We start from the raw sequence: 27946 nt of genomic DNA on the forward strand, positions 1-27946 counted from the left end.
TGGGCTCTCAATAGGGCCAGAACTGGTGCAAGCACCTTGGTGAACACCCGCGGAGCCGAAGCGAGACCGAAGGGTAACGCCACAAATTGGTAATGATCCTCCACAATGGCGAATCGAAGGTACCTTTGGTGACCCTCGAAAATGGGGATGTGAAGGTACGCATCCTTCAGTCGATGGATGCCATGAATTCTCCCGGAACTAGAGTGGCCACCACTGATCGCAGGGATTCCATGCGGAACTTGCGAACCCGCACAAAGCGGTTCAGAGCTTTTAAGTCCAGAATTGGACGTACCTTGCCCTCCTTCCTGGGCACAGTGAACAGATTTGAATAAAACCCCCGAAATCTGTCCCGATGAGGCACCGGAACCACCACTCCCTGAGCCCGCAGGTCCCGCCCGCACCGCCAGGTGCAGATCCCGCAAACGCTCCGGAGACAGTTGAAGGTTTGAGGAAAAAAACCTGTTCACCGGCCGAGATAGGAACTCTATCTTGTACCCGGCCCGAACGATCTCCTGAACCCACCTGTCCCGAACGCGGGTCAGCCAGGGTTGAAGAAAACCGAGCAAACGTCCCCCCACCCCAGAACTGGGTGAGGGCGCCCCTTCAGGCCGCGTTGTTATGGGCAGCGGACCCGGACTGGCCGGACTTCTGCTTACCTGTCCACGGCTTCTTTTGGGAGCCTTGACCTTTGAAGGGCTTGCCCTTATAGTGCGACCGAAAGGCACGAAAGGACCCCTGAGGGCCTAAACGAAGCATTCTTCTTACCTTGAGCACCCTTAGCCTTGTGAGATTGGGGCAAGAGCGTGCTCTTACCCCCAGAGATCCCCTTTATCAGCGAATCCAGTGAGTCGCCAAAAAGGCGAGATCCCGTATAGGGCAAATTTGATTAAGTTTTGCGAGAAGATTGGTCCACAGACCAACATTTCAGCCAAATCAAACGGCGTGTCAACACCGCCACGCTGTGCACACGTGAAGCCAAAGGAATTACATCTAATTCCGCATCACACAAATACATGACACCCTGATGAATCTGATCCACCATAGCCAACGTTGTCGGCGGGGCAGAATCAGCCACCAGGACGCGCCTGAGCACCTGCGTCCAATCCGCGACAGCCTTAGCTGCCATAAGGGAAGCAAAAATAGCTTTCAGCATGGAACCGGTAACCGAGTAAGTATGGCGGGCAAGAGACTCCAGTCTCCCGTCCGTGGGGTCCCGGAACACCGGGGTATCTTCCGCCGGAATCGCAGTAATTTATTCAAAACCGCCACCGCGTGATCCACCGGAGGTGGCACACACCAACGTTCATCAGTGGCGGGCGTGAAAGGATAACGCAGCTTGAACCTACTGGGCACAGCAAAAGGCTTTTTTAGATTGCGCCATTGTTCACTAACAGCGTGCTGAAAATCCTCAGTGCAAGGGAAAACCTGCGACGTTTTGCGTCTCCGCTGCGTCCCATAAGAAGCCAAGACGGCAGGCGGACACGGTTCATCCTGCAAATGCAGCGTTTGTTTGATAGAAGCAACCAATTCATCCATGATTGCCAGCTCTACAGACGAGCCAGGGGGGGGAATCATCAACCCCTTCAACCTCTGCCTCCCCTTCCGACCCTGCAAAGTCCAGGGACGAACGGGACCCCGATAAGGGGACCCCAGCCATAGCAGCCCCATCACCTTCGCCCTCTGAATCAGAGGAGATTGAAACTCTGGGCCGTTTTGTGGATTGAGCAGCCACAAGCATCTGCACCTGAGCAGCCAGGTTAGCCACAATGGTGGCCAAATCGCCCCCCTCAGGGGAAACAGCAGCAGCCCCTTGGCCTCCCAGCAAAGTGGGAGGAAATTTGCTTTCCTGAGAATCCATGCCCCCAAAAGTTTGCAGGAGAAAAAAAGGGTAACTGCCCCTTTAACAGCGCGGCGAGCGCAGCCCACCGCGCACACACACACACCAGCACAAGCCGACCCCCACAGGGAAAAGTACAAACTCAGGCAAGGAATACAGGATTAAAGAGGGTAAAAACCTGGAGAGATCACTGCTGCTGCTGTATCGATCGGTGTGCCCAGGGAAAAGGAAGTGATGCAATAAAGGCCGCTCCTATAAAGCCTATGGAAGGCTACAAAAAATGGCCGCCGGGGGAGGAAGTAAAGGCAGAGATCCTGCAGTGCTAACATGAGGCCGGAGCGATCGCCGCCAAAATGGCGGCGCTTGGCGGCAAAAACGCTGCTCCCCCACATAGTAAAACACCATCACACGCCTGCAGTATAATAAAAAATGGCGGACCGCAGCAGCGGCCGCGGGATGTATGCACAAACACGATCAAATCATGCCCCGCAGCATACAGCCTGTCACACAGTAATAAAAGCACAAGTCTGAACACAGTGCAGCATGGCCCCCCTCCTTGCAGCCCACAGAATGCAGCCAAAACAGATAGGGAGCCCAATAGTGTGAACAGAAGCAGGGTTACACAGTCCCAGACTGACACCCCCTAAACAGACAGGTCCCCACACAGATACACTTACCTTCTGAATGGCGTGGGGAACCCGCACAAGCGATCAAGCCACTGCACATGGGACAGGGAGAGTCGCAGCCAGGACGCAGTAGAACCGCGGTGCGAAACCGCATGGCGGCCAGTGAGGTAGCCACCTCACCACAGCATCCCTGCAGCGAACAGGGATGGGTCGTTCACATATGCCAGGAAAAATACCTGACCGAACGCTCGATGGCAGGCTGGGAAGCCACTGGCCCACAACCTGCGACCAGGGGGCCAGCCCGAGACCCAGCCCGCACGATCCTCTTCATCAGAAGAACTAATGCTGACAAAAGTAAGTTAAGTAAAGAGAGAGAAAAAACTCAAATAAAATCAAAAAGAAGATAAAGGCTGAGACAAAATGCCCCAGCACAGAAACAGCCAGCTAACTCCTGAAAGCTAGACAATGAAACTGAGGTATGGATACAGGAAGCAGGAGGGTATTGACTGAGGGGACCACCCCCTGGGGGTGGGATATGCTAAAAGCTTTAATATTGACATATTCTGTTGCCTAGCTACTCCTACGGAGCAAAGGTCAATAACCCCATAGTGACGAATATGTAGGGGCGGCGACTGTCGGAGGACGTAAGAGAAAAACCTAGAGTCAAGGGTCCTGTGTGTGCATATATTTTGTATTCAACATGTATCTTAACAGTATCCCTTTAAAATACAAGTTTAAAGTGCAAGTTCACCTTTAAAGAACATCTGTAAGGTGAACTTACACTGGACACCTTTTCCCCAACCCCCCAGTCCTGCTGTACCAGTGTACCGCAATCCCCCGCTATCAGACACTGGGATTTGAATTTAATTTAGTATCCGTACATCTCAGCGTATATGGATAGGGGACATTCGAATTGGTCAGCACTAGTAACATGAACGGCGCTGCCCAATCAGAGTCCACATAGCCAGTCCTGTCAGCACTGGAGAGGAGAGAAAGCTAGGAGGATTTAAAATCCCTGAACCAGTAAAGCGATGTCCTGGTGCCCAACAGTGGGGAATCGTGGAACCAGTACACCAGATTTTCTGTAAAGGTGAACTCGCCCATTAATATCAGTACTTCTGCCAATGAATCCAACATTTGCCATCTTGCAGTGTTAGACGTGCAGGTAGGATCATATAGCATTCTAGACTGCTGCAAAGAACACCTGCATCTCCCCGCTGTGCACGATGGTTCCATACATCTGCTGCCATGTTACTAGCATGCCCCTGCAGCTCTTAAAACTCCTCCTACATGCCAAAGTTATTATAAGTTATTACATTTTACAAGATAAAGAAATGCTGGCTATATATGTCGAAAAGCAGTCAGCTTATAACCATCACAGCAATCGGTCACCTATGTTTCGCCAATTTGTTTCCCCACAGCTTAAAATGAGAAATCAAAGTGGTATGAACCCAAAAGCAAAAAGATAAATTGCAGCTTACCAGCTCTTAGATTTAGTATCTGCATCGGTGTCCCATTGCGGAGATTTCCCTTCACTTCCTGCCCCATCTCTAAAAAGGAAGTAAAAAACGAATTCCCAGCAAAGAGAATTCCTTTGGGGACCCCCAGGTCACCGAACTACTGTCCCCATTGGAAAATTTCCCCTCTTACTTTTCTGGGGACAACCCAAAATTTGAGATGGGGAATCGCCTGAATGTGGACACAGACAACAATTAAAAAAAAAAAAAAAAAAAAAAAAACTGACAGGGGTTCTAATCCACCCACTATCCAAAACAAAGTTTTGCCTCAAGTTCTACTTTAACCACTTGTCTACCGAGGTACATTCATAAACAGTATGGTAGACAAGTGGTTAAATTAAGCTTACAATTGCTCCTGCTCTCAAAGGCCCTGCCAGTGGCACTTGCATTCCACCGGAAAGCTCTAGACTGCTAGAAATTGCTTCCCTGGTGAAAACAGGAGGAACATCCCTCCTGTCACTAATGACCCCCGAGGTGACGTGTGCTAGTTCACCTCCTGGGTCACAGTTATTCCTTGGCAGGTGAAAAAAAATAAAAAAGTTAACATTTTAAAGCACCCCATATAAAAAGAACAGTATAGGGAAAACACGTGCATGTAAACATCAACTGTGCCAAACGTTGGTATCATCACAAACCTCGTCAGTTCAATAATTCAAGGGCCATATTTAATGGTTAAAGTCATGGAATTTGAGCAAAGCACATCTGTAGTGTTAACTTATCTCTCTCTAACGCTTGAAGTGTAATTTCTCTCTGGTGCTTTGTTCCTCCGTTATCAGCATGCGCCACTTCTGAGAAGTTTTCCCGACACGAGATAAATTTGTGTCGGGAGTACTCAGAACTAAGCTGGTCTAATTCAGAACAGTCCTTCTGGGGTGTGTGTGTGTCTTTCCTACAATCCGCTCCCACAGTGAGTTCAGTCTCCCCACTCCTATGTGCTGTTTACAGATGAAGAAAGATTTCTAACTCGATCTGCACTTTGGAACGGGTGTAGAGGGGGGAGGACTGCAGATATACAAGTAAAACCTATGTAGGAGGATTTGTCTCACCTTTGTATAATCTGAGGCGGTTCACTTCACTCAGTATATATGAGGGTTTACAACCACTAACTCTAAACCAATGACCTCTAACAGCTTTTCAAGCAAAGCCTAAGATTTTTTTTGGTACCACAGTTTTTTGCAATTCTACAGACATGCACAATTTTATACTTTAAAGTGTTACTAAACCAAACTGTTAAATGCCATAACACATACAAACCATTTGTATTTTTTATCCTATTTTTTTTTTTTTAATAAGTACCTTATTCCTGCAGTGCTGTTGTGTGGTCACATGATCTTTCCCTGTTCTTTGGCATTTGCAGGGAAAGATCCCTAGAAGGGGCTCATTACTCTGCTGATATCTGCTCTCTACAGTAAGAGCCTGTATCTGGCCAGCCCAGATTGGTACTGTGCTAGGATACGGTGTAGGCAGAGTCAAAGATGATTGCAGAGATTTATAGTAACTAAGTAGAACTACTTCACTACTGTACTTAAGTACCGAAAGGCGGTATCTGTACTTTCCTAGAGTAGAATTTTTTTTCTCCTACTTCCACTTTTACTTCACTACATTTTTTCAATGACATCAATACTTCTACTCCAATATTTTTTTTTTGGTGCTGCATAGTTACTTGTTACAATTATAAAAATTACCACTGCCAGAACAGTAGATGGCAGGTTTCATGAAGCTCAAAACGTGTATTATCAGCGCATACAAAAATAAATGCTACTGTATGTATAAATAAAATCTGCATTTGAAATAATAAAAAATGTGATGTTCAAACTTTTGACTTCTTTAATAACTACATAACACAGTACTTGTACTTTTACTTTCAGTACTTGAGTAGCAATTTTTTTTTTCAAAACTACTGGTACTTTTACTTCCAGTACTTGAGTAGGAAAAGGTTTAAAAAACTACTTGCAATACTTAAGTACAAAAAATGTTGAATACTTTAGTACTTCTACTCAAGTCACTTTTTGATCGAGCACTTTTACTCAAGTATGGGTTTCGAGTACTTTATACAACTCTGGATGATTAGCTTTAATTTTCTTAAACCGACATCCGCATACATGTTTTTCTTCTTTACAGTTATTAGCAATTACACTAGATACATTTACACTTTGATGAGTTTTTCATAGTCTTGAGTTTAACGACACTTTAATATGTTTGGTATCTGTCTACTCAAGAAAACCCATCTAAAAAAAAAAAAAGTATAACGGTGTTTGCACTAAAATGTATTTTAGAGGGTGTGGGTCGACCTTGCTACCTTCCCCAAATATGCACACAGTAGAGCTGCGCGATTCTGGATAAAATGAGAATCACTTTTTTTTTTAAAGCAAAAAAAAAAAAAAAAAAAAAAAAAATCACAATTCTCGATGTAACATCTTTTACATTACACAAAAAAGATGGGCTAACTTCACTGTTTAGTTTTTTTTTTTTATTCATTAAAGTGTATTTTTTTACAGAAATGCATTTGAAAGACCGCTGCGCAAATAGCGTGTGACAAAATATTGCAACAACCACCATTTTATTCTCAAGGGTTTCTGCTAAAGAAATATATAAATAATGTTTAGGGGTTCTAAGTAATTTTCTAGCAAAAAAAAAAAAAAACTGATTTTAACAAGTGTAGGAAAAAGGCTAATGGGCCATACACTAAGATTTTCTGAAAACTTTTTCCTTCAGATTTACCTTTTCTATGTAGTGCAAGGGCCTGCCAGATTGCATACAAATTGAAAGTGTTTAGGTTTGACCTCATATGGTTTTGGTAAGTCTGAAGGAAAAAAAGTCTTCAGAAAATCTTATAGTGTGTATGGCCCATTCGTCTTTATGTGGTTAAAGTGACCTCACCAAAGTTCATCCCTTTGATCTAAAAGAACCAAATGATACAATGTTTCTCTTTGCCTCTCAGTGCTGAGCAATTTCCTGATAAACTTTGCCAGCTGTATTTTTTTTCTTTGACAGCTGTCAGCTGTGAGCAGAGAACGGCTCTGCACTGAATCGTTGATTAAGATTGAGGGGGGGGGGGGGGGATGAATCGAGATCACGATTTTTTAACGATTAATTGTGCAGCTCTAATGCACAGACAAAACAGATAGGACTGAACAACCAACTTCCTAAAAATATAGTCCTAGCTCTCTCTTGGCATCAGAAGCCTCTGAACAAGAAAGTCCACTCTCCCTTGAAGAAATCTCTACAGTCCTGAAACAACTGAAACCTGGGAAAAGCTCAGGCTCGGATGGATTATAGATTGGATATTAAAAAAAAAACTTACGGACACACATTTGCCTCATTTTTTAAAAGCATTTCAATACACTCTCCTCTGTCTAACTTAAACAAGGAACTACTACTAGAAACTTGTATCGCGGTGATCCAAAAACCGGATAAGGATCCAACATCTTACTTCCCAACGTAGATTTAAAAATCTACGTGAAAGCTCTGGCCAACCGGTTGCTTCCCATGCTTCCTAAGTTAATCTCATTGGACCAAGTAGGTTTTATACCTGGACGTGAGGCGAGCGGCAACACCCTAAAAGCCATTAGTATACATCATTGGCTCTCCACATCACGGAAGCCTGGCTTCTTTCTATTATTGGACTCGGAGAAGCACTCGACAGTGGTTTAGGATTTCATGACAGAACCCCGCAAAGCTCTTGGAATCCAAAAGACATGCTACAATTTTTACTAGCACTATACTCATCGCCCACTGCCGAGTCCAAATGAACTGCCACCTGCCAAGCGCCTTCTCCATAGCTAATGGCACGTACTAGGGATGTCCCCTATCCCCCCTCATCTTTGTCATCAGCCTAGAGCCTCTTGGCAGACTAAGAGCCAACCTAGCAGGTCACCCCCAAAAACTAGAGCATACGCAGATGACATTTTAATGTTCCTTACTGACCCCCCATCATGACCATTCCCAACCTATTAAAAGAGTTCTCCTTATTCAAAACCCTTTCAAACCTGCAAATTCATTTCTCAGAATCCAGGACAAATGTCTCCCTCCTGCACGATATCCTAACAATGCCAGAACAAATTTTCCCTTTATATGGGACCAACATGCTATCACCTACCGGGGAGTGCAGCTGCCTACCAAATTGGCTGACTTATTCTAGAAATTTCCCCCCAATTCTTACAGAAGTGGAAAACTGGCACATTTTCATGGTTTGGAAGGGCAGAAATTATCAAAATGAATATCCTTCCAAGAATTCTCTACCTATTGCAGAGACCCTTCCAGTCAAAATCCTAGCAGCATTTTTCTCGTCATATAAACAGATATGAACCAACTTCATTTGGCTTTCCAAAAACCCACGACTCCCAAATCAAAAGGAGGTATTGGCCTCCCAGACACATTATATATATATATATATATATATATATATATATATATATATATATATATAACCAGGCTTGCCAACGTTCAAGGTAATAGACTAGCAGGTCCACTCCTGTACCAAAGCTTGGGTTAGCATAGAAGATTAATTCTCCCAGACTCCAGTACATCACTTACCCTGGATTAGGCCCAACCTGATTCCTAAACAAAGCTCTAGACATCCTTGAATAGGCCCAACGCCACAGAACTTTCAGGCAGCATGCAAACAACATTTCTTCCTCTCCAGGTCCTCTAACCCCAATTAATCGCAACCCTGAGTTCACCCCCAGCATCTCAGATTATCCTCCCTGCATACAACATACCCCTTTTGGAGCATTATGAACTAGATCCGAACCCCAAAGACATCTGATTTTCGACTTTTACTCATGTTTTCCAAATGTGACCCTAATTGTAACAAAGCTAGTCAACTGTGGGAGGTAGACTTTGCCTCAGACCTTTTGGTAGAAAACTGGGAACATGTATAATCCCGCATTCACAAAGGATCAATGAACGTTTCTGTTTATAAAAAGTTATAAAATCTACTCGAGATGGTACAGAACCCCTATCAAACTCCACAAATATTACCCTACAGCCTCTCTGCTTCATTACTGCACATTTGGTGGGACTGCCTGCCAATACAACCCTTCTGGAGAGAAGTACATAGTCTTACTACAAGTATCACGTCAAATACCCCAGATTACACCCCCCGCGCAATATCTTCACCACACTTCACTTCCCCAGTCAGTATATCAGAAGTTATTTCCCCCCGAAGCACACACTTTTTGGGGAGTTTACCTTTTCCAGTCAAGGGGCCCCAGTAGATATTAAAGAACTGTGCCGCTTTAATGTTCAATATTTGTCATAACTAATCCATCTGGGTCCACTCCAAAGCCTGGCTGAAAAAAACTTCCACTTGGCAACCCCCATGTCCTGACCTGTTACTAGCACATGAAAACCAATGGTTCACTCTCCTTTAGTGCTGGGAGTGAGCCGCCAACAGATCCCAAGTCCTTGCAACAAAGGAGAACATGGGGGTTAACTTAAAGTTTTCAAACCAGGCTTCTGATGGGACTCTTAATGGCCTAAGATTATGATAATACAATGAATAAACATTTTTACAAAACTGCAGTTTATTATCCCTGGGGCCCCATGACCACATAGGTTATCTTCTAGAAAATATGAATTTAGCCTTAAAGCTGATTTCCATTTTTCCTGGCACTTAACTAGTTAATTTGGATCAAGCTGGTACAAACACGATTTCCTTCAAGTGCTGCACTGTAAGAACTGCATGCAGCTTTAGTTACATACAGTACACAGTGCTGGAGACCGATATCCTGCCTCACACCAACAACAATGCAGGGCCAGTTTGAACGGCGCTCAGCCAAAGAGTGACATCAGCCCACCCCTCTCACTCAACCAATCAGAGACAGCTTTGTATTTATTCACAGAATACAAAGCGGTCTATGAATGGCTGAGAACCGCTCAGACCACTATTGTTTCCGGTGTGAGATGGGAAGGTTCTATCACAACAGAACTCAGCACTGAGTACTCTCTGTAGCTGTACATACAGAGCTTACAGATGCTGCAGCACTTCATGAAGGAAATCGTTTGTTTGGACCAAACTATTTAAAGTAACAGAAAACATGGAAATCAGTATTCAAACAGAATTTCCTAGTTCTGTTCAGGGCATGCCTGTTACAGTTACCAATGTGCTTATGTTGGCTCGTAATCTGTCAAATGGCTGGTGCCATAAACAGTCACATGTGCAGCACCATGATAGCTGCAAATCAAACAGAGGCTAAAATGGAAGTTTCCTTGGCTGTAAAGAACAGGGCAGTTTAGTTCTGCTTTAACAGGCAAAGCAAGTGGCAGCAAGAATGTTGAGACAAACCATTTAACACTGATAGGGGTGCTTCCAACAGTCCGCTTTTATTCAATTTAAAACATTGATCCCAAAATAAAAATATAACAATAAGAGCCGGTTCACATTAGCGCGACACGACTCCTTACTACTTCGGGGGCGACTTGTGCATTGCCACGCACCACGACTTCGGAGCGACTTGCAGGGACTTCACATAATGGAAGTCTATGCAAGTCGCTCCGAGGTCGCCCTGAAATAGTACAGGACCCTTTTTCTTGTGTCGCTCCTATTAGAACAGGTCCTGTAGCGGTCAATGGACCGCGACTTGTCAGGCTGACAAGTGGCGCTAATGTGAACCGGCTCTTACTGTAAATAGGTTGAACTGGATGGACTGGTGTCTTTTTTCAACCTCACTAACTATATGTAAATGTTTAAAAAAAGCATTAGCTGGAGTTTGGCTTTAAATTTGCTAGTCTAGTTCATTCAACGCTACCCGCTTCCCAGACTGTCAATGCTGTATAATAATAATAATACATTTTAGTTTTGGGGTTTAATACAGCTTTATTGAAAACAAGAACTGTAGTTTCACGCCAACCATAGGTGCACTGCGTTAACACTTTTGTGTAATGGTCTGCCAAAAAAAAAAACAACCACTACCTGCACCTTTTCTGTAGCGCATGGCACTGCCCCTACATTTCTGTGCTGCAGCGCCCCTCTATCAGCGAGGTGAATTGGGATGCCATTCACTGCACTAACCCAGTAGCCTGTGTTCCCACAAAATGCGACCAGAGCGTAAAAGAATGCCTTTTAAGCTTTGACAGCTATCCTGCTCATTGGGTTGCTTGACACGTCTTCATGGGCGAAAGACTGTTGTAATTGTAGGCTAATCAAAAGTTCCAGTACTACAAAGTGTAAGGGCAGCACAGAAGTGAACAGTCTCTGTTTCCCCCCTTTTTTCCTCTACTCCAGCACAGAAGTGACCCTGACAGAAGAGTGGATCTCCATGGCAACAACAAGTTCAGCCCAGGAGATCCCTATGAGGCAAGCAGGCCATTCCCATCCACCCAGAACAGAAATAGTTCTTACTGGTGAACAAAAATACTACTGATAACCAAAGCAAGGCCTAGCATGCATTAAAAGGATGCCCTGAGGCACCTGCAGCTTTACATATTTTAGGAATTTCAGAGCAAAAGTTACTTTTACAAGCAATGGAAAACTTAAAACATTCCTCATTTTATGAATGGCCACTAGAAAACTACTGTCTGATACCAGCTTCAAATAAAAATGAAATTATTCCCGCCCCCTACTTAACTATTCACAAAGTGCTGTTATAAAATGGCGGCTGTGCCTGTCAGCTAACGCATGCACAACGGGACAAACAATGCAGCAGCGTTAACAACAAGTCACGTGCTCATCTTCTCCAAAGCCCCACCTACCTCCTGTGAAAGGGAGAGGGCGCTGCACACCATTTTCTTTCCTTTCCCACAGCGGGCGCCATCTTGAGCACAGCGAAGAATACGATAACATCGCGCTTATATCACGATATAGCGCAATTAAAACGGCGACGCGAGAAAATTTACCTTTGCTGGTCTTGGCAGAACCACTAAACGGGAGATCCACCGGAACCGAAAACGAAGCGTTTTTCTGGCCGCCGTTGCAGAACCACCTTCCTACGAGCCCTCTTCCTCCCTCGGCTCCTCCAGCTCCGGCATTCAAACGCGAACGCCGACCGCTCCGCCCACTTCTAGACCCACGATCACGTGCCCAGCGTTATGCAAATGAGCGGCTTATGGAAAAATACTGCCGACTGGCGATAAGCAACGCCCCCATTTGGCTGCCCTTCCAACATGGGCTTTACGTTTATGCGGACGGGTGTTGAGACACAAAATGGACTGACGGGGTAGAAAGGTAGGTAGCTCCGCCTTATCACGTGTGTCTCACATAGGCTGGTTGAGTCACAAAAAGAAACATTTGCAGAAGCAGTGTGAATGCTGATAGCAGGCTGTGTGAGGGAACAGGAGTGGAAGGCTGCCATTGTGTCAGGGCACCTACCCTCATGGGGCAAATGTCATGACAATTATTATTGTCCTGCGGCTTTATTACCGAAAAGCCGAGAAATTTATTTTAATGTTTCTTTTTCGTAACGTACAAAATGGATTTTAAAAATAGTGCTTTAAAATTTGTTTTCTCCTTTGCTAAAATACATTTTTGTCATAGTTTTTTTTTTCATTAAAGCCGTGATTAATAAAAATGTAAAACTTTAAAAATTGTCAAGTTGTGTTTTTTTTTTTTTTTTGTGAAAAAAACGTATTTTCCTAATTTAACCTGTACGCCTTATTACTTCGAAGGTCATATGGACTGTAATACAAGCAAATACCCCCCCATAAACACTTTACTGCTAAATAGTATTCAATAATTTTATTGCATATTCTAAATGACATTTCCTGAATGTCATTTCAATGGGTCCTGAGAGTACGACCTGCAGACGTAGGGCTCTCATCGGATATTTAAAGAGACGCTGTCCTCCATGTCTACTCACCTTTCCTTCCCCGCTCTGTTCCTGTAATGGAGTATGGCTTTCAAGCAGGGGGGATCATGTGACCCTGCCCCCCCCCCCCAAGTGATAGTGCTCAGGCCTGAGCAGCCAATCACCAGGCCTATACACTGTCACATGGTGGGGGTTAATTACATCATCCAGAAGAGTTTACCCAACATCAGTGGTTCTCAACTCCGGTCCTCAGGGCCCACTAACAGGCCAGGTTTGCAAGATAACTAAAATACATCACAGGTGATATCATTTGCAGTACTCTAGTCTGCATCACCCCAAGGTAATACTTAAAATCTGGCCTGTTAGTGTGTCCTGAGGACCGGAGTTGAGAACCACTGATCTACATGGACCGGTGGGCAGGAGGTGAATATACCTTGATGGGGAAAAGGGCTATCAACAAACGCTGAGGTTGATTTATTAAAACCGGAGAGTGAAAAATCTGTAGAAACCAATCAGCTTCAATTTTTTATTTTTTTTTGTCAAAGTTACATTGAACAAGCCGAAGTTAGAATCTGATTGGCTACCATGCATACATTTTGGCTTTTACAGTTTAAGTAAATCAACCTTATTGTCTCTTTAAACTGAATGTTGGATAATATTTGGGACTTTCTAAACTATCTTTGTAAATTCTATCCAGTCAGACAATCCCACACAGCACACAATTGCAGTACTTTTCCTAGATCTAAAGCTGGATACACACTATCCAACTTTTGTTGGTAGATTTCCTTCAGATTTACCTTTTCTATGTAGTGCTTGCCAGATTGCATACAAATTGAAAGTGTTTAGGTCTGACCTCATATTATCTGGTTTTGGTAAGTCTTCAGAAAATCTTATAGTGTGTATGGCCCATAAGGTTAATAAACCTGATGGTGTGTGGCCAGCTTGGATCTGCTGGTTAACACACTCTTTGTTCATATTTAATGTTTTCTTCCTTTCATGTTACATTTGTTCATTCTACACCTACTTTTTACAATTCTATTGTTTGCTGCGGGAGGGGGCACAGGGGCTAAGGGTACCAACTTTTTTATTTTATGGACAACTAAAACATTTTAAGGACACATGGTGCTGTTAATAACTATAGTGGCTGCTCTATATTGTCCAAATAGTAATATTACAATTTGACTGATGATAGTATGTATAACAACCTAACCACTATGTGTGGCCACAGTCGTGTTTGGACAGGTTGGCAGCAAACCTTTAAAACCCACAGAGACATATCCAATGTCTGTAGGCATCTAAATTATGTATGGTCCAGCCTGCCATCTGATTCAAATATGATAAAAACACTGCAGTTGGTTGATATTTAAATGCAGGGAAAAACAGTACTTGTTACAAAGATTTACATATTTTATGCACTTTCACACAACCTTGTTGGGCCTGCATTTTTTTTCATGTCCATACATTTTAGGATGGTTGGTAACCCAGACATACAGGGGGAATACTCTGTGGCAGTCAGGTATTCTCAGTGCTGCTTACAGCTGCTTTTAGAGGAGGCAGGCAGTGTTTGCAAAGAAGTCTTTTTTTTTTTTTTCATTAAAGTCCTGCCCACATAATACTAGACTCTGAAAGGATTGTTCATACAGACTCACGTGAGAAAATCTAAATGATAAAAGTCTGGAGTATAATAAAATAAATATCTAAACAAATAAAAGCTTCAAGTACATGGGAAACATCATAGAGTTTATTTTCTTTGATGAAAATGTGGAGTTTTACTTAAAGCTAAATATAATTGTAGTAATTATGAAATCTTTTATTTAGTACCAAAAAAAAAGAAAGATTACATCATATTTAGCAGCCCTTTGACGCAGCTAATTTTTTATTATTTAGTATAGAATTAGACAGGAATACAAACTAACACCTTACATACCCTAACACATTACTAGACTGTAAATCTAGTATTCTAATACTAGAATATATCATTTTGAATTGCTTTTGAGCATACAGTGTATAAAAAAGCAAAAAGGGAAGTCTTCTACTGTTAATTTTTTATTTATTTCTCTATACAGTAATCATATCCTAGTGCCAAGACTAGAGCACACAAGGCAAACCACTTTATTCATGTAGAAATGCAGCCTTTTTGGTCAGCTGTTATCATGTACTATAATAAAGTGTTATTGTAGACAGTCATCTTTTTTTTTTGTTTATTATTTTTTGAGCTATTGGAATATGTACTTTTGTGTGATTATTTTAACATTTTTGAGTTACTGTTGCCCATGATAGGTCGGCAAATACTTATCACATTTTTGTACTTCTACTACGATCCTGGTTTTCTGTTATTTTGATATTTAGAGTCCCATAGTTCTGGAGCCAATCAGGATTAAAATTTTATTTACATTTATATATAATACATACATTTGTAGTGTTAAACTTTAGAGATGAATAGGCAGATTTACTAGCTTATTCCCATTACTAAAATGATTAACGATTTCTCACTAAAGATTGCAGTTGATCGCTAAACAGATGGAACAAATGACTACTTATAGTGTAAACTACACAGCGCTTTCATTTCATATGAATACACAATGCTCTAATTGTGTAAGATTGCCCACTACTACTGTTACTTTGGTAGCTTTCACCATAATGAGCTATTGCTTTCATGTGTTAGCAATCATCAGGTACTTTTAGCAAGTAATAACTAGCTGATTTAGTATTACAGTTAAGCTATAATAAATTACTCATGCCGCTTTAGACTTCCAAAATAAAGGCATCATTTCACTGGTCTGGACAGTTGCCACTTGCACTTATTTTTTGCTGACAACCGCTCACAAATAACATGGCATTTCCAGCATGTTCTGGCAGGTTAGCAGATATTCATTGTTGAAAATGCATCATTTGTTATTTCTCCTACTCATATACATATATTTACATAGCAAATCCCTGAATTGTTTTGTGTGGAGCATTTGGGGATCCATTTATAGACGTTTTCACTTAAGATTCACACAGCTTTTCCCCCAAAACTACACATTTTTCTAATGGGATTTAGTTAGAAAAATGTGTGAATCCTGGGTAAACGTGTGAAAAAATAAAATGAATGTTTGGTTTTTGCTCTTTTATTTAAGCATGCTAAAGAAGACCTGTTTATTTGGCTAAACATGATTGCTGTATAAAGATACACATTCAAGGCCACATGAAGTGAATCGGCCTGTTTTCTCCAAAAAGAGCGGGAAATGTTGGTAGGTAAGAAAGTTAATAGCAATTGGCTGTTGAAATCTATGTTGGCTAATTGCTTTGAACTTCCAATTTGCTCAGCCAGCCAGAAGATGTAGGGAGGGCTTACATACCCAAGATCATTGTGTGATCCATACTGACCTAAAAATGTAAGTACCTACAGGAAAGGTAAATGACGATTATGTTATGGTTAAGCAGTTTTAATGCTCTGTAGAATAAGCAGATATTCAATAAATGTGATTGTCTAAAAACCTGAACTGTAAAATGTGGATATTCTAATCTTCTTAAGCGACCCACTCCATTAGTGCAAGTGGAAAGCCAGTGGTGACCCCACTACATATTAGGAAAAGCTACCTTTCTACATGGAATGAGCATCACTCCATCTAGCTGATAATAATTGAATCACAAAATGATTATATATTTGCAGACAATGGCCAGATTTGAAAAAGACTGATTATCTATGAATATACAGTATCTCACAAAAGTGAGTACACCCCTCAAATTTTTGTAAATATTTTATTATATCTTTTCTTGTGACACCATTCAAGAAATGACACTACAGCTTGTATAACAAGAATAAAAGTGCAGCGCTCAAATCATCAATAAATAATCTATATAAAAACATATAAATATAAGATCGCTGTAAACATCAGTAAGGGGGGGGGGGTAATGTCCAAGATGTAATCCAAGGAAAAAGTGCACAGTGCTCAGTATGAATCCAAATGTAAGGTGCTCACACTCAGTGTCAATATCCTCCACCAGTGGTTCTAGCCTCTCAACTGAAGGCTGTGAAAAAACAGCCTTAATCAACAATCAGCACAGTAGTATCTCCATACTGGATCATCAGACTTTACAGGTATCCCCTCCTCTCAAGTTCAGATAAAGATGTTCCCAAAAACAGCTTGTATAACAGTGTAAATTTGCTGTTCCCTCAAAATAACTCAACACACAGCCAATAATGTCTAAACTGCTGGCAACAAAAGTGAGTACACCCCTAACTGAAAGTGTCCAAATTGGGCCCAATTAGCCATTTTCCCTCTCCAGTGTCATGTGACTTGTTAGTGTTACAAGGTCTCAGGTGTGAATGGGGAGCGGGTGTGTTAAATTTGGTGTTATCGCTCTCATGCTCTCATACTGGTCACTGGAAGTTTAACATGGCACCTCATGGCAAAGAACTCTCTCATGATCTGAAAAAAAAATTGTTCCTCTACATAAAGATTGCCTAGGCTATAAGAAGATTGTCAAGACCCTGAAACTGAGCTGCAGCACGGTGGCCAAGACCATAAAGCGGTTTAACAGTACAGGTTCCACACAGAACAGGTCTCGCCATGGTCAACCAAAGAAGTTGAGTGCACATGCTCATCGTCATATCTAGAGGTTGTCTTTGGGAAATAGACATATGGGTGCTGCCAGCATTGCTGCAGAAGTTAAAGGGGTGGGGGATCAGCCTGTCAGTGCTCAGACTATACGCCGCACACTGCATCAAATTGGTCTGCATGGCTGTCGTCCCAGAAGGAAGCTTCTTCTAAAGATGATGCACAAGAAAGCCCGCAAACCGTTTGCTGAAGAAAAGCAGACTAAACACATGGATTTGCTGTCCCCTCAAAATATCTCAACACACAGCCATTATTGTCTAAACTGCTGGCATCAAAAGTGAGTACACCCCTAGCAAAAAATTTCCAAATTTGGCCCAAAGTGTCAATATTTTTTGTAGACATTATTTTCCAGCACTTCCTTAACCCTCATGGGCATGGCTTTCACCAGAGCTTAACATGTTGCCAATGGAGTCCTCTTCTACCCCTCCATGACATCACGGAGCTAGTGGATGTTAGAGACCTTGCGCTCCTCCACCTTCTGTTTGAGGATGCCCCACAGATGCTTAATAGGGTTTAGGTCTGGAGACATGCTTGGCCAGTTCATCACCTTTACCCTAAGCTTCTTTAGCAAGACATTGGTCGTCTTGGAGGTGTGTTTGGGGTCGTTTATCATGTTGGAATACTGCCCTGTTGCCCAGTCTCCGAAGAGAGGGAATCATGCTCTGCTTCAGTATGTCACAGTACATGTTGGCATTCAAGGTTCCCTCAATGAACTGTAGCTCCCTAGTGCCAGCAGCACTCATGCAGCCCCAGACCATGACGCTCCCACCATCATGCTTGACTGTAGGCAAGACACACTTGTCTTTGTACTCCTCACCTGGTTGCCGCCACACACGCTTGACACCATCTGAACCAAATAAGTTTATCTTGGTCTCATCAGACCACAGGACTTGGTTCCAGTAATTCATATTTTTTACACAAGCTGTACACTCACTACTTTACATTGTAGCAAATTGACATCTCTTCAGTGTTGTCATATGAAAAGATATAATAAAATATTTACAAAAATGTGACGAATGTACTCACTTTTGTGAGATACTGTACATCATGTACAGATAAAATGACCAGCTATATATAGAAGCTTTTATTACATTTGTACATAGTGATAAAATAATAGTGTGATTATTCCTCAAAGAGACCGTCACTAGAATAAAGAGATTTTAAAAGGCCTGCCTGGAAAGATGTAAAAAAAAAAGTTAATACTCACCTGTTGCACTACTCACCTTTGACTTTTCCTCTCTTGAGGAGCTATTGAGGATAAAAAATCTTTGGCATCTGACTCATTTTCAGCTGTGTTGGGTCCTTCACTGTTCTCTGTGGTTTTATCTACCACCCCCCTACATCGCTACTTTGCCACGACCACCTGCTAGGGAGCAAGTCTGTTAAACAAAACTTTTATTTGGTACTCTTGCTATTCCCTGATTCCATGTTCATTTTAAACCAAAACCTCAAGGCACCTTTGAGCACCTGAAAATTGTGTTGGAAATGCATGTGGAACTTTATTGGATGGTTTTATTAGAATAAGCACTAGGTGCACCCTTTTCTGGGTCCAATTTGCCCCTGAGAGAATCTTCCACAAGCTGCTTGACCAGTGTCATTACACTTTTATCCACTAACTCCATGTTACTCCATGGCATTGGACCTATTCTGGCAAACCTTTGGCTCTCTATTACAAACACAAATTAGGTTTATAGCTGAATTGCACATGATAAATATACTGTACCTAATTTCATGTGAGAGTTAAAAAATCTAAATTACCTATATCTATCCTTGCTTTAGATATAGAAAATACTTTCAGTGGCCTCTTCTGTTCTAAAATGTAAGCATAACTAAATTTGGCATAACAGGAAAACCTACTGCTAAAGTAAGTTCATGGTTCCCCAACTCAAGCATATTTCAAAGTACCTAACTTCATTTGATGCTTTAAGAAGCCAAGGATTAACAAACAATTTTTGCGATACCAAAGATACCAGGAGGGCTCTCCATTCCACAGCTTACAGTTAACTCTCAATTATCCTACGTTCTACCTGTTAATATAACAGCCTGAAAGCCCTATGAACCGTCTCATCCTTTTTTCCATGTCAAATCCATGTAAAAAAAAAAAACAGAGATGGCCTAAGGCAAGTGGAGGTATACAACTCTACGATATCTCTATATACCATGCAGCAATCTATCCTAACCAAATGTTTAATTTGTACAGACATAAGGCGTTAAAAACAATGTGTTGAGGTAGAACAACAAAATCCTTAATTGGCTTTTACAGTGCTTCCCTGGATGCACTAAGCCACTGCCTTCAGCCCTAAAACCCATCCAATGGTCAGCCCAACATTAGCAATTTGTGCCAAACATTCAGTTTACCCAAACATTTCCCCACACTGATCACATATTTAACCTTTTTATAGAAAACCCTGACTTTTCACCAGGGAGCATGCTTGTAGACTTCCAGTTCTTGGTCATGGAAGGAGGAGTGTGTCCTGTCTGCTACTTAAAGATCTCTCCAACATCTTCCTCTCTATCATACAATATCAAGTGTTTATAGAGTTCATATTTTAGAGCACTCACCATTAAAGCAATATAAAAGATACTTTTTTTTTCAATAAAAATAACAAATTTGTTATATTTACCTGCTCTTAGGGTTGCCACCTAATCCCTTTAAACTCAAACACATATGAATTACACAGGCTCTGAGGCTAATTTAATGCACACAAGGCTCCAAGTGAGTTTAATTACCACCTCAATCAGCCAAACAACCTGTGTAATTAATATGTTTTTGGTTTTAAGGGGATGAGGTGGCAACCCTAACCACTCTGTGCAAAACCATTGCACAGCACGATCCTCTTCTTCTTGGGTCCCCTGTCGGTGCTGCACGCCCATCCTCTTCAGCAAGTGCCCCAATGGAAAACCGCTTTCCATGGAGGTACCTGTGCATGCTCGCTTCTGAGCCATCCTGTCTGAGTCTATTGAGCAGCTTGGGCCCGCACCCCTCTCACATGGCAAAGCATTTGATTGTTGGCTCCTGCGGCAAGAGAAGTGCTCTCGTGCACATCACTGGATCAGATCAGGCTCAGGTAAGAATAAGGGGGGGGGGGTTGGGGGGATTATGCAGCAAAGAAGGCTTTCTTTGCATAGAATGCATTAAGGTGAAAAAACCTAAGGCTTTAGGACCACTTTAATTCTCCTCGCTTAACTTGGCACAAGAGATTATATGAAAATCGATTCCCTTTGAACCATGAAACTGGAGCCATCAGTATATCTACACACAACACCAGAGGTGAACTCAAATTTACCTTTCATTAAAGTGTGTATATAGCTTAAACATTTTTTTTTTCTTTTAATTATAGATAGAGTAGGGAAGAAATAGAACTGTCAGTTGTTACTGCTCCATTAGAGAGATTCCTCCACTTCCTGTCTGGTTAAAATAGGTTGTCAACTTAGATAAATGTGAAAGTGTTTTTAGGTTAGGTAGCAGATTGCTAGAACATTTATCAGATTTTTATTTTTTGCTTTCCTGTTGCAGATTTTCCCTAATTTCCTGTCTGGTAAAATGTTGTCCCCAGAATAGAAAGTGGGGGAAAATCTGTCAATTGGAGCCCAGGATAGCTGTAAAATCTGACACAGGTGCTAAACTTTCCCTATTCTATCTGAAAGGAAAGAAAAAGTTTGGGGTATACATTTTAAAAATGGAAAGAATGCTTACATGCTACATTCTTACACAATGATATCACATCCCCTAGACCCTACATACCAGTCTTTAAGATTTAAATGTAGTCTTATATGCGATGCTGTAGTCCAAATACTTGTCTGATTTCACTGTTAATGCTTTTTTATGTACCCAATTTTGTCTTTGCTATGGATTGTTTGTCTTTTCTGTAAAAAAACATAAATAAAGAATCCAAAAAAAAATAATAAACACTGGAATTTACCCGGGGGGGAAACACTTTTAAAGGGAAGCATTATGTCTACTGAAGGGCACGTCAATGATAATTTTTAATTAACATTATAATAACAGTTAAAACCTAAGTATTTCAACTCATAAAAGAGCCATAAAACATTTCCTGAAATAATCAGGTGTAATATAAAAAGGATGTTTGACCTTTCTCACGTGGAGACCAGTTGACATTTAAACCAGATGAGGGCTGCAAGGTAGTGATAGGACTGCATTGGGGCCAAAAAATAACAGTTTGATGTGAATGGTCTACAGATTTGATTCTATATTGGGCATTTATCTCTATTTTAATTTCAGGCTGTAAAACAATAAGTTCACTGTAGTGTAGATTTGCAAAATTGCATGCCTTCCTTCGCTGCTCTAGTAATGGGCCATACACACTATACAATTTTCTTTCGATTTTTTCCTTTGGACTTACCAAAACCATATAATATGAGGTCAAACCTAAACACTTTCAATTTGTATGCAATCAGGCAGGCCCTTGCGCTACATAGAAAAGGTAAATCTGAAGGAAATCTACCAACAAAAGTTGGATAGTGTGTATCCAGCTTTAAGTCATTGGGAGTGAAAGGAAAGTCCTGTGTAGGCTACGAGCAGCTGAAATCATAGCTTACCTATGCACACCCTCTGACATTGCTGATTTGCCTAAATCTATCATATGGAGTAAGTCACATGCTCCACATAGCATATCCATTGTGTATTTGCTGTTTTATTTTTTAAAATGGTATTATTAGCTTTTGTAGTCCACCATAACATATTATTTATTACAAAATTAGAGGAATGTTAAAAACTGATTTTCGGATCGTTAGTACAGTGCTTTCGACGGCTGAATGTGCAGGCTATGAAATTTTTATCGTACATGAACACAAGCCAATTTTCGTTTAGTTAGTACAGTTTTCGTCCAGAAAAAATCATAAGAGCAAGACTATGCCTGCTTGGAAATGAAAGAACACATACAAAACAATTCAACGCATTACATCACTTCTGAAGTTGAATTCTGTCGTACGAGAATGTTCGTATGTTGAGTAACCTCTTCACTTTCTATATGAGACTAGCATGCAACAAAAAACAGATGGAAATTCTTCTGATAATCTGATCGTGTATACGAGGCTTTAGATAGGATCGGATTCAGTTTGCCTGGTCAAAAATTAGCTTGACAGCAACATTTTCACAGGTTTTGGACAGCTAGAGTTCTAAATCAAATTGTATTCTCAAAAATGGGTATTTGTTTGATACTCATGCATTAATTGCAAATGCCATTGGAAGCATCCAGTGTGTTTGTTGTGACATAAGAGCTAAGGGCATTTTTCATATATATATATATATATATATATATATATATATATATATATATATATATATATATACAGTATATACGTATATATATATATATTTATATATATATATATATATATTTTTTTTTTTACATTTCTATTAATTAAATCTGAGAAAAACACTGGGAAAGCCAGTTTAGTTGCAGTTTGCTTCTAAGAATATGGACTAATCAAGGTTCCTGATTCAAGGGCTGTGGTGACTCCTGTAATCGCCGTTTAGGCCTTTTTCACATGTGTAGCCAGGGTGGGGGCCACTCACTGGTTGCCTATGTAGATGCTAACATTACAGTCCGACAGGACTATCCACATGCCATGGCTGTAATACTCTTCTTTGTGGCTGCAGCATTTTTATCTCAGCCTGCATAGTTTGACAGGCAGCATCACCTGTACTCGCCCATTAATAGCGGTGAGGAATTGGAGTTTGTGGGGCATAGGTCAGGACTGTTAAGGTACCGTCAAAGACCAATAAAGGTGTTATAACACTGATACATTGAATTATATTAAAAACATTTATTTATTACACATAAATATCAAAAAGAAATCCAAAAATAAGAGGACAAATAATGAGTATAACAAAACTGGGTATAAAACATCAAGCAGGATCGTGATCCTCATGTGATAATAAGTGGAATCACCAGGAAGTACTGCTGAGCCAGAATGCTCCGGTACCAATCGTGTATTTCACTAGTTGTACCACTACCCACTACCCTACATGTTTCGCGGTACAGAACCGCTTCTTCAGGGGTACAAAAAGATGTTCAGGAGGATGACTGCAGAATAGTTAAAACAAGAAATTAGTTACAATACAGATTTTGTTCCAAACATCATATAACATTATTTAACAATGTGTTTATCTATACTGTGCACATTGGGAAAAAGAAGGGGCTTCCCCAAACAATAACCCAATATGCACATTACATATTAGATGACATTTATAGACATACATTTATAGCAATTATAGATCACAATATATTACATAGACACAGAGGCAAAGGAAAAACATGGATACTCCCACCTGAACGGCTGCTGGTATGTGGACCAGAAGGCGAATCACGCTAGAGGCAAACCAAGTCCCCCAGGCGGACATGGACAGCCCAAAAGGGACCCACGATCAGAGCAAGTGTGAGGCCTAGATGGTATGTTAAAAAAAACATTGAATCAAAAAAAAATATATATATATACCAAACTGAAAGTCACGATAGACCCATCCTGTTGGTAGACAGGAGGATCTGTAGACATAGGAAGTCCTATGAACATACTTGGATAATACAATGTAGTTCGTATAAGGTGCATATTCAAGAAGACAAAAAAGGGGAGAAAGGAAGGGGATGAAATCCCAAAATAATAATTATCATATAAACCAAATTCCTTCTGAACCAATGGGGATGTTGTACCTGTAATTTATTACTATGTTCTTTCGTACAATGAGCTAGTGACATTCATTAATAGCGGTGAGCTGCAAGTGCAAGTTTTTTTTAAAAAAAATACAAAATACGCATTGGGATTTAAAATAAATTCATATTTAGGAGGCGGCAGGAGTGTTTTCCTAACAGCTGTCAGCAGCTGCTATACCCTCCCCTGAAAAGCGATCTGAGGTGTATAAGATTGCTTTTCAGATGGCAGTAGGTACTGCCGCCAGTTTGAAAAAGCCCTTCTAGTGTGCTCTCATACACATACAAATATTAGGGAAGCTGAAGCAGGGGACACTATAGGGAGATTTTGTGAGGTAGCAGATTTTTTGCAAACAAATTAAACTGTTATCTTGTGGATCTGGACATGAGATCCAGTTCCCTGCTAGAAAGGGACCTAATGTGCAGTTAGAGCCAGCTACTGCAGGATTTATTTTTATTGCTGTAAGTAAGGCGCCTGAGTTGCTGGATGCTGGAAATTCTTTTTATGCTTTTCTGGCACTGGATGCACAAAAAGGCTTGCTGTGGCAAGTTTAAAGCCTGAGTTGCGGTGTGTAATCTTGCTACCTGCACAAAAAAAAAAAAAAACATTTGAAGCTGCCTACCCCAAAGGATATTTCTGCATCAACAAATCCTTATACAGTATCTCACAAACGTGAGTACACCCCTCAAATTTTTGTAAATATTTTATTATATCTTTTCATGCGACAACAATGAAGAAATTACACTTTGCTTCAATGTAAAGTAGTGAGTGTACAGCTTGTATAACAGTGTAAATTTGCTGTCCCCTCAAAATAACTCAACACACAGCCATTAATGTCTAAACCACTGGCAACAAAAATGAGTACACCCCTAAGTGAAAATGTCCAAAATGGGCCCAATTACCCGTTTTCTCTCCCCGGTACCATGTGACTCATTAGTGTTACAAGGTTTCAGGTATGAATGGGGAGCAGGCGTGTTAAATGTTGTGTTATCGCTCTCACTCGCTCACTGGACGTTCAACATGGCACCTCATGGCAAAGAACTTTGCGGATCTGAAAAAAAGAATTGTTGCTCTATATAAAGATGGCCTAGGCTATAAGAAGATTGTCAAGACCCTGAAACTGAGCTGCAGCACGGTGGCCAAGACCATACAGTGGTTTAAAAGAACAGGTTCCACTCAGAACAGGCCTCGCCATGGTCGACCAAAGACGTTGAGTGCACGTGCGCAGCGTCATATCCAGCGTCATATCCAGAGGTTGTCTTTTGGATATAGACGTATGAGTGCTGCCAGCATTACTGCAGAGGTTGAAGGAGTGGGGGGTCAGCCTGTCAATGCTTAGTTGATATGCTGCACACTGCATCAAATTAGTATGCATGGCTGTTGTTCCAGAAGGATCTTCTAAAGATGATGCACAAGAAAGCCCACAAACTGTTTGCTGAAGACAAGCAGATTACTGGAACCATGTCCTGTGGTCTGATGAGACCAAGATAAACTTATTTGGTTCAGATGGCGTCAAGCGTGTATGGCAGCAACCAGGTAAGAGGTACAAAGACAAGTGTGTCTTGCCTACAGTCAAGCATGGTGGTGGGAGTGTCATGGTCTGGGGCTGTATGAGTGCTGCCGGCACTAGGGACCTACAGTTCATTGAGGGAACCATGAATGCCAACAAGTACTGTGACATACTGAAGCAGAGCATGATCCCCTCTCTTCGGAGACTGGGCCGCAGGACAGTATTCCAACATGATAAGGACCCCAAACACACCTCTAGGATGACCACTGCCTTGCTAAAGAAGCTGAGGGTAAAGTTGATGGACTGGTCAATCATATCTCCAGACCTAAACCCTATTGAGCATCTGCGGGGCATCCTCAAATGGAAGGTGGAGGAGAGCAAGGTCTCTAACATCCACCAGCTCCCCAATGTCATCATGGAGGAGTGGAAGAGGACTCCAGGGGCAACCTGTGAAGCTCTGGTGAACGCCATGCCCAAGAGGGTTAAGGCAGTGCTGGTAAAAAAAAAATGGTAACCACACAAAATATTGACACTTTGGGCCCAATTTGGACATTTACACTTAGGGGTGTACTCACTTTTGTTGTCAGCGGTTTAGACATTATTGGCTGTGTGTTGAGTTATTTTAAGGGGACAACAAATTGACACTGTTATACAAGCTGTACACTCACTACTTCCGCTCAGTCCGTCTAGGCAGCTCGAGCCAAAGTTCTTCTTTCCCCCTCCCCCATCCCTGCAATCTTCTGAGACACATCACAGGTCCCAGAAGATTGCCCATCCACTCAGGACACGCAGTGTGCACCCAGCTTTGAAGCCGTAAGCTGTCACAGCCGGGTGCCCACACTAGAGAATCCGGCGCGGCGGGGAAAAGAGGGAGAGAACCGAGGCTCCTGCCAGCTGCATCACTAGACTGTGGTACAGGTGAGTGTGTGTTTAATAAAAGTAAGCAACTACATTTTTTGTAGCTGCTGACTTTTAATAAACAAAAAAACGAGTGGAACTCCGCTTTAAAAAGGATTGCAAGCCCAGCATCTGAGTTGTTTGTTCCTGGGCTTATTGCTGGACTGCTTCACTGAGAGCTGGCAGTTCCAGCACTTAACCCTGATAGGACCTGCCAGAGCTGCTGAGACCTAACATTGTGCAGTAACTCTGGAGCACAGCAGGCTGCACAATAAGCACTGGCAAGCTGTTTATTGGGCACAACTGCCCTACACCAGTTACAAAATCGAATTCAGATTATGTGGGATTGCCCGCTTTTCCTTAATTCAAGGTATAGCAGAGTTCAATCTCTCTTCTGTCTTAAGCTGTCATGGTGGCATGTTTTAGTCCTACTGTGTACACTTCAAATTATACACAATAAGGCCTCTTTCACGTGTCTGTTATAAGAGAAGTAAAGCTAAAGCTATTTTGGCTATACTTCTATGGATCACAGGAGTAAAGTTTGTTCTGCAAGCCTGTTACATAGTTACATAGTTTGTGAGGTTGAAAAAAGACATCAGTCCATCCAGTTCAACCTATGATGTGTGTGTGTGTTTGCTGTTAACCATACATTGTATACCACTTTATGTTGTGATCTGTTTTCACCCGACAGCCAGGCTTCAGCCCACTGTTAGGTGACATCACAGAGCGGTCCAGGCTCTGAAAAGATCCTTACCATACGATTGGGATCCACCCAGAGGGCTGGACCAACAGTTGGTTCTGCCTCTCAGCGATCCACCTCCTCCACAGCCCAGCACTTCTGTGAGTGCTGGAGGGGCAGAGCAGAGAGCCGGAGACTAAAGTCCCCAAATCTCTGCTCACAGAATGCTGAGAACTGAGCGTTCAGCAGCCTTTGATTGCTCAGTGCAGAGCCAGCAGGGGACAGATGAAGCATGATATGATGCTGTATCCACCTAGGTGAGTATAAATGTTTTTTTCTAAATCCCATACTTCTTTTTATAGACGTCTAGTGCAAAACAAGTCTGTTGTGGCTCTCAAGAGCCTGCAGCATATTTTTGGCTATAGGAATGCATTACAGAAAATTCTGTGTGGGTGTACTCACCGGCAGCAGCATATACTTACACATGAGCATAGGTGTAGTTTCCAAAACGTGAAATTTTATGTTTTGAAAAATATGCTCATATGGATGTGCAAACACACACTGGTGCTAGCAGTTGCATGCACATTTTCAATAATGCATTCCTTTGACCAAAAATGTGTTTCAGCTATGGTTTCAGGGTGCAAAAACAGCAAACGTATTTTTTGCTGTATACCCATACGCTGTACTTTCAGCATTATTTATAAAATTCATAAGCACAGGATTCCTTCAGGAAAACCAAACAAAAATAGCAACTATCCCATTGTATAACTAGCTTTTAGAGTAAGCTGCACATGGGGGGACTTTGCACATAGCAAATGAAACAAAATGTATATCCCAGCACACTTACCAGTTAGCAA

At 41.7% G+C, this 27946-nt stretch overlaps 1 protein-coding gene and 1 pseudogene across 2 annotated transcripts in view; one reads left to right on the forward strand and one right to left on the reverse strand.

The window, feature by feature from the left end:
* ATF7IP (activating transcription factor 7 interacting protein) overlaps nt 1–12069 on the reverse strand; it is a 233313-nt gene extending 221244 nt beyond the window's left edge. The window contains exon 1 of the mRNA XM_082266006.1: nt 11820–12069. The gene's annotated coding sequence lies outside the window, so the exon portion shown is untranslated. The remainder of the gene's footprint in view (nt 1–11819) is intronic.
* On the forward strand, nt 11602–12234 carry LOC309562180 (annotated as a pseudogene). The gene has a single exon. The product of its transcript is annotated as an uncharacterized misc_RNA (transcript).
* Nucleotides 12235–27946: the final 15712 nt, after the last annotated feature.

The sequence above is a fragment of the Pelophylax lessonae genome, assembly GCF_965119305.1.
Source record: "Pelophylax lessonae genome assembly, chromosome: 8".
Taxonomy (NCBI): Eukaryota; Metazoa; Chordata; class Amphibia; order Anura; family Ranidae; genus Pelophylax; species Pelophylax lessonae.